Genomic DNA, 8641 nt, shown 5'->3' with positions numbered 1-8641 from the left:
GAAATTCTGGGTTGAAAATTCTTTTCTTTAAGAATGTTGAATATTGGCTTCCACTCTCTTCTGGCTTGTAGAGTTTCTGCCAAGAGATCAGCTGTTAGTCTGATGGGCTTCCTTTTGTGGGTAACCCGACCTTTCTATCTGGCTGCCCTTAACATTTTTTCCTTCATTTCAACTTTGGTGAATCTGACAATTATGTGTCTTGGAGTTGCTCTTCTCGAGGAGTATCTTTGTGGTGTTCTCTGTATTTCCTGAATCTGAATGTTGTCCTGCCTTGCTAGATTGGGGAAGTTCTCCTGGATAATATCCTGCAGAGTGTTTTCCAACTTGGTTCCATTCTCCCTGTCAGTTTCAGGTACACCAATCAGATGTAGATTTGGTCTTTTCACGTAGTCCTGTATTTCTTGGAGTCTTTGTTCATTTCTTTTTATTCTTTCTTCTCTAAACTTCTCTTCTCACTTCATTTCATTCATTTGATCTTCCATCACTGATACCCTTTCTTCCAGTTGATCGAATCGGCTACTGAGGCTTGTGCATTCGTCACGTAGTTTTCGTGCCATGGTTTTCAGCTCCATCAGGTCCTTTAAGGACTTCTCTGCATTGGTTATTCTAGTTAGCCATTCGTCTAATCTTTTTTCACAGTTTTTAACTTCTTTGCCATGGGCTCGAACTTCCTCCCTTAGCTCAGAGTAGTTTGATCGTCTGAAGCCTTCTTCTCTCAACTCGTCAAAGTCATTCCCCGTCCAGCTTTGTTCCGTTGCTGGTGAGGAGCTGTGTTCCTTTGGAGTAGGAGAGGTGCTCTGATTTTTAGAGTTTCCAGTTTTTCTGCTCTGTTTTTTCCCCATCTTTGTGGTTTTATCTACCTTTGGTCTTTGATGATGGTGATGTACAGATGGGGTTTTGGTGTGGCTGTCCTTTCTGTTTGTTAGGTTTCCTTCTAACAGTCAGGACCCTCAGCTGCAGGTCTGTTGGAGTTTGCTGGAAGTCCACTCCAGACCCTATTTGCCTGGGTGTCAGCAGTGGAGGCAGCAGAACAACGGATGTTGGTGAACAGCAAATGTTGCTGCCTGATCATTCCTCTGGAAGTTTTGTCTCAGAGGAGTACCCGGCCGTGTGAGGTGTCAGTCTGCCCCTACTGGGGGGTGCCTCCCAGTTAGGCTACTTGCAGGTCAGGGACCCACTTGAGGAGGCAGTCTGCCTGTTCTCATATCTCCAGCTGCGTGCTGGGAGAACCACTACTCTCTTCAAAGCTGTCAGACAGGGACATTTGAGTGTGCAGAGGTTTCTGCTGCGTTTTGTTTGGCTATGCCCTGCTCCCAGAGGTGGAGTCTACAGAGGCAGGCAAGCCTCCTTGAGCTGCGGTGGGCTCCACCCAGGTCGAGCTTCCCGGCTGCTTTGTTTACCTACGCAAGCCTCGGCAATGGCGGGCACCCCTCCCCCAGCCTTGCTGCTGCCTTGCAGTTTGATCTTAGACTGCTGTGCTAGCAATGAGTGAGGCTCCATGGGCATAGCACCCTCTGAGCCAGGTGCGGGATACAATCGCCTGGTGTGCCGTTTGCTAAGACTGTTGGAAAAGCGCAGTATTAGGGTGGGAGTGACCTGATTTTCCAGGTGCCATCTGTCACCTCTTTCCTTGGCTTGGAAAGGGAATTCCCTGACTCCTTGCACTTCCCGGGTGAGGCGATGCCTCACCCTGCTTTGGCTGACGCTCGGTGCACTGCACCCACTGTCCTGTACCCACTGTCCGACAATCCCTAGTGAGATGCACCCGGTACCTCAGTTGGAAATGCAGAAATCATATGTCTTCTGTGTTGCTCATGCTGGGAGCTGTAGACTGGAGCTGTCCCTATTTGGCCATCTTGGCTCCACCCCTATTCACATTTTTAAGATATATTTTTAGTGGAAGAATTTTCAGGTTATTTATTTCATCTAATAGATAGAACTAAACTGATCATGATTGTTTCTTACATGTCAGCATTGAACTCCTGCCTTCTAGTGTCAAATAGGTTGGAGAGAAATAATTTGGTAAATAAAGTGCAAAATCACATTATTGGCAGTAAATGCTCTACAAGGTATTGTGTTTTTAGCAGTGAAATTTCCTAAATGAGTCCTTTATTTTTGACTTCAGAATGTGCTGTAGTATCATTGGCATTGTGTATGTGGGAGTAATAATATGAAGTTGTCATGATAAAATAATGACTTCAGTAGAACACAGTCAAGACATGTAGCCAGTATATAACTTGAAATTTGTGTGTGTGTGTATATACATACTATCATATATAATGTATAATATTTAATATATATAACATATACTTGATATGTAAGCCAAATATATATGGCTTGCATATGTTAAACTTAAATATAACTTGTATAATGTATGTAACATAAATTTCAATTATATAACTTGAAATTTGTAAATATTTATATCATATATATGACATATTTAGTATGTATATAATATATAATTAAATATTGTCCATTATTGACTTAAAAGTTGTTTGAGATATTATATAACTTTCCTGTGATATTTTCCCAATGTGTGTTCTTTAGTACACTGGTGTATTAGTCTTTTCTCTCGCTGCTAATAAAGACATACCCAAGACTGGGTAATTTATAAAGGAAAGAAGTTTATTAATAGACTCACAGTTCTGCATGGCTGGGGAGAACTCACAGTCATGGTGGAAGACAAAGGAGGACCAAAGGGTTGTCTTACATGGTGGCAGGCAAGAGATCCTGTGCAGGGAAACTCCTGTTTATAAAACCATCAGACCTCGTGAGACTTATTCACTACCATGAGAACAGTATGGGGTGAACTGCCCCCATGATTCAATTATCTTACCTGGCCCTGCCCTTGACATGTGGGGATTATTACAATTCAAGGTAAGATTTGGGCGGGGACACACCCAAACCGTATCAACTGGTTTCCCAAAATATTTTACAAAAAGTGTTCCACTAGCAAATAAAGTTGGAAAATCTTGCTTCTTCTTATACTTCTTCTTGATGAATTTTAAGAATGCCAGTATATGACACTAGGAACCTTGAGGTAAAGAAATTAGTTTGAATGTTGTTAACGCAGTGTGTCCCAAACCTATTTGACCAAAGAAATATTCTTATTGTTTTAAGTTACACTTGTTAGTATTCCATTCTGTAAAACACGATTTGGGAGATGCTGTGCTTTTGAGCATGTTTTTGTCAAGATAATCATTAAATTCTTAGTTAATTTACACACAAGAAGTATTCCATGTAATCTTCTACTGTCCGAATCTTATTTAAAATAAAATTAAATTGATATATAAAATTACATAACAATGTCCTTCTCCTACAAGGTAAAATCATTTTGTTATCTATAAAAGCACTTAAGTTTATTAAACATGATTTTTAATTGATAACTGTAAGCTAACATATGGATAAGAAAACATTTCAAGTATGAATTCTGTTTTTCAATATTAATAATATTTCCAATTTAGTCAAATCATTTTTGGGACATATTTATATTGAATATTATATTACTCAGTGTAATGGAGAGATTAACATAAAGTGGGTTCTCATACTTCCATTAATAAAATCAGAGCCACAGAAGTTCTCAGTGGCAAAAACCTTGTTATAGTAATTGTTTTTTTAGATAGCCCCATGGCCTGAGCTCTCAGGGTGGTATGATAGAGGAATTCTGCATATTTATTTTATTATTATTTTAATTTTTAATTAAAATTATTGATTTATTTCTTTCTTCCGAGACTCTGTTGCTCAGGCTGGAGTGCAGTAGCACAATCACGGCTCACTGCAGCCTCAACCACCCTGGGCTCAAGTGATCTTCCCGTCTCAGCCTCCAGAGTAGCTGAGACTACAGTTGGCTAATTTTTGTATTTTTTGTAGAGATGAGGTCTCACTATGTCACCCAGGCTGGTCTCAAACTCCTGGGCTCAAGTAATCCGTCCACCATGACCTCCCAAAGCACTGGGATTACAGGTTGGAGCCACCCCACTCGGCCTGCATATTTATTTTTAACATCTATCTGTCTGTCTGTCTGTCTGTCTATCTATCTATCTATCTATCATCTATCTATGTATCAATCAGTCACATTTGACAGTATGTTAAACACAATCCTTCCAGGCAATGACTTTTAGCTGAAAGTCACGAAGCCCCAAAGGCTGAGAGCAAGCATTAGTTGTCACGTGTAACCTCATTCTGAAGTGAGGTGCTAGATCACCCAGGGAGGCCTTGCAAAGGGGAGTGTGGAAATGTAGGCACCGACAGCATCAGCCCAGTGCCCACCTGTGTGAGGCTCTTTAGGAGAAGTGGAAAATTCATCAGGAGGCGTCTGGGTTTGGCCGGAGAAGCGTAACTGTTGAGGGTGATGGGGGTTTGCCACAGGGTCAGACAGGAGGCGTCCGGGCTTGGCCGGAGAAGTGTAAGCACTGTGGGTAATGGGCGATGCCACAGGGTCAGATGCGATGCAGCTGTGGGAGCCCAGGCAGCCATGTGGGCTGCTCCTTTGCACCTGCTGCTGAGCTGGATCTAGCTGAGGACCAGGCAGCCGAGCAGTGAGAAGGGACATTGCAGGTGAACGAGAGCAGGGAGAAAATGAAACCTGTGAGATGAGCTGGGACCCACAAGGACAATTGAAACCTGCGAGGATCGGCCCCTGACTCTCACTGGCATCAACTCAGTGCTGTCGGGGCCTGCAGGGCTGCAGGCCTGGGGGCTGCACCCAGTTGGTGCAGGACCCAGAGAGGCTGAGCAGATCTTATGGGAGCTGGAGTGGGTGGGCGTGTGGATGCTGCTCTGTGGCAAAGAGGAGAGACAGCAGATAAGCCTGCAGCTAGCCTGCCTTCATGACATCAAAACCACAGCTGCAGTTCCACATCCATATTCCAGATCTTGTGCAAAATGTCTCTGTGGCCTACACTAGCCTAGAACCATAGATGGAAGAGAATTCTGGAGAATATAGTACAAACCCACCCCAGAGGCCAGAGGTTGATGGTGAGGGTGTCTGCGGTCAGAATATCAGTGTGCTGGGTCCCCTCCTCCCACCTGCCATGGGGAACTTCCACAAGTTATGCTGGGAGTTGATTCTGGAGAATTATTCAAAGGGCTTGACATGTGTTCCCTGAAGTCTGGGAACATAGGAACTGAACATCTGCCAAGAGGTCATCAAGGTGTGAGGTGTGGCTGCCTCTGCCAGGTGCCACCACAGCAGGGCTGCCTGGAATGAACTACAAGGCCAGCATCTGTCAGGGAAAAATGAGAGCATCCCCAGAGGGCTGGGTGTGGACCCTGCAGAAGAGAGCTGGCACTGAGCTGACATTCAGTACACGTTTGTGGAATGAAAGTTTTTTTCATTTCAGTTTTACATAAAACATAATTTATCAGTTGCTTTCTGATATCCAATGTTCTCTTCTTCCTTCATGGCAGCACCCTCATTTGACTTGGAGTAACGAGGCTCAGTAAAAGGCTGGATCATTTGTTTTCCCTTGCAGTAAGATACAAGGAGGTGACAGGCTGACCGAGATATGGAAACAGAAGTGTTGAGTGGGGGCTTCCAGGAGGCTCTGTAAGGACAGCCACTCAGCTGGGAGAGGCCCTCTGTAGCCTTTCCAAGTGGACATGATAAGTGAGGTCTGGCAGCTACTGTGGACTGTGAGGTGACACCGGGGTGAAAGGGGCAGGCTCAAATGGAAAAGCAGAAAGACAGTAGTCACTGGTGCCTCTGTGGCACGGCGTTAAGCAACGTGACCAGCACCATCCCAGACCATTTTCATAACGCTTACCCAACACAGTATTTGGGAGAGAAAAATCTGGCACGGGGCTGCTGGTACTGAAGGATGGAAGTGTTGGATTCTCTGTGAAAACAAATATTTTGTGAGAGGAGGGATCCAGATAAAAAGCCATGTGACTAGGGCTTAGGTGAGCGAGGAACGAGGCAAAAGACTCAGAAGATGCGTTTTGGAATGGACTCTTTTTCTCCAGGAAGTTGAAGAGGATAGTTGTAAGAAAACCCTGGAAAATGCAGGCTATAAACTATCACATCTAGTCTAGGCCTTGGCCTGTTGCTTTTCCCGTTAACAACCCATGTGGACAGAGACACGGTGTTCTTAGCTCTGTTTCAGGCAGAAAATGTAGTAAGTACCAGGAGATGTTATCATGAATTGTGCTTACATTCACAAAAGTACAAAGCTCTGACATTAAAACAAAAACAAAACGATAAAACAGCAGTCTGTGTCTCAGCCTTTGAGGGGTAAAGGAGGGTTGGAGTTGCGGCTTTCCCTGGGGGTCTTCACCTTTGAGTCTCGCAATGCATCATTCTCTGCATCTGTGTCTTTGTCCCAGTTATGTAGTTTTGGCAAATCTCAATCTCTCTCTCTCTCTCTCTCTCTCCCCACTCCCCCTCTCTCTCCCTCTCTCTCTCTCCTCTGTGTGTGTGTGTGTCTGTGTGAGAGAGAGGACAGAAAGACACACACATGGAGACAGAGAGAGACAGAGATAGAGAAACAGACAGAGATATAAAGAGACAGAGAGAGAGTGAGATGAGAGAGAGAGGAGGACAAAGAGAGACAGAGGAACAGAAAGAGACAGAGAAACAGAAAAACAGAGACAAAGAGAGACACAGAGACAGCAAGGGACAGAGAGAGACACAGAGACAGAGAGGGACAGAGAGAGAGAATAAGTTCTGGAATGGACTCTGTTTCTCCAGGAATTTGAAGAGGATAAGTGTAAGAAAACCCTGGAAAATGCAGGGTATAAACTGAGAAAGAGAAACAGAAAAATAGGGAGAGAGGGACAAAGAGACATAGACACAGAGACAGAGAGGGACGGAGAGGGACAGACAGGGACAGAGAGGGACACAGAGGGATGGAGACAGGTGACTCAGTGCTGGTCTGTTGCTTCTCCTCTCTCATGTTTTCCCTTTCACCCTTCCTGGCTCTTCATGTCCTTCTAGTTTTTTCTTCCCTTGAGTTTGATCTCTGATCCAGCCCCACGAAAACACTGAGCCACACCACATTTTCCTAACCATAGTCTTGATTCTGTTCCCGGTGTGGGCCAGTGGCCCTGGCAGAGCACGTGTTCCTCACCTGGTCATCTGATCCTTCAGGGAAGGGGCGTTTTTAAGCCAACAATGGTTTGTCGGCGACTGCCCTGGATGGGACTTTTGTAGGATGCTGAGTGGTACCTAATTCAGTGGGCTCCGTGCCAAGACTAACATGGAATGCTGTCCTACTACTCCAATCGCATCTTCATTTGAAAATGGCCCGAATGGAACTTCCCATCTGGGTTCTTAAGAGGCGTCCACGTGGTTGCCTGGGGCCCTTTCTGGCCAGGTGTGGGTGGTTTAGGATCTTTGGTCCTGGCCTGCCCTTTTCTGGGTTTCTCTTTTCCAAGGAGCTCTGAGAGATTTGAGGACGTGTATTAAGCATATGTGTGACTCTTGAGGCCTAGCTAACATATTTCCACAGGCGACACATCTTTCCAGGGCTAAGCCCCGCTAGGACAAGAGGGACGGGAAGTGTGGAGAAGTGTGCATAATTCCGGAGCCGAGAGGCTGGGGGCCCAGCTGTAATAAAGCTGTCTGTTAGGAAGTTATCTTTCACATACAATTGCTTCCCCTAATCTCTTAAGCACATTAACTGCACCTGTAATTATACACACCTCAGAAAATGCATAAAAGCTGCCTTCTTAGCCAGACTAAATAAAACTGCAGTCTCCTTCATATCCTCTATTGCCTACTATACCTTAACGCTAGGGGGAAAAAAAAGGAAAAAGGAATGAAAGCAAAGAGAAGAGGTAATTGCCCATTAGAGAGTTGCTCATAAGTGAACTTTGCCTCTCGTTTACAGCATTAATTTTGCTCTGCGTGAACTGCACTTGACAGGGCTCGGAGGCTGAGAGTTCTTGCTGCTCTTGCCGGCCTGCGAGGCGATTTGCTGCCGATTTGCATTTCAGAGAGTGTGTGTGGTGCAACAACAACAACAAGGCATTTCACTCGACTCCCAGGAATCGCTGTGTCAGGGTGAAGAGCACGTATGATTTTCTCCGGGAGTCTCTCCTTTCTTTCTCAATGACCTACTTTCTTGCACTGGACTATTTTGCACCATTCGGTATTAATGAGCCTAAAACCCCTGCTAAGTTCTTCCTTTATGCCATACTGATCTCCTCCTCCTCCTCTTCCTCCTCCTGCGATAGCTCTTTCTCAGGTATTTTGGGGACCAGAGGGAAAAGACAAATTCCCTGAATATGGGGTCCTCAGGCATAATCCCGTCCAGCTGGGGTTTATCCACCCTGCAGGGCATAGTCACGGATACAAATCTGGTCCAGTAGCCAGACACACTTTTCACATTAGGAAGGGGGATAACGGGCAATGACTTGCCACGGCCTCCTTTCAAAGCCTACTCTAATAGAAACCATTCCTTGTACAGTGTCAGTAGAATTAATTGGCTGCTAATCCACAGGAGATGTTCGGATCGCCTACGGTTTATTTTATGAGTCCTCCAGGATCAATTTCATGTTTGAATGACTATTCCTATCATATATTTACATACACAGTTGTCCTTTGTATTCAGAGATGACTTGGTTGCTTTTTTACTCCCCAGGCATATTCTTTTTGGAAAAGGCAGACGTGTTACCTGAAGCTTTTTTGGAAATTAGCAAA

Source organism: Nomascus leucogenys, chromosome 3, assembly GCF_006542625.1.
Source record: "Nomascus leucogenys isolate Asia chromosome 3, Asia_NLE_v1, whole genome shotgun sequence".
Lineage (NCBI taxonomy): Eukaryota > Metazoa > Chordata > Mammalia > Primates > Hylobatidae > Nomascus > Nomascus leucogenys.
The sequence above is the reverse complement of the archived record's forward strand: the minus strand, read 5'-3'. Positions refer to the sequence as shown.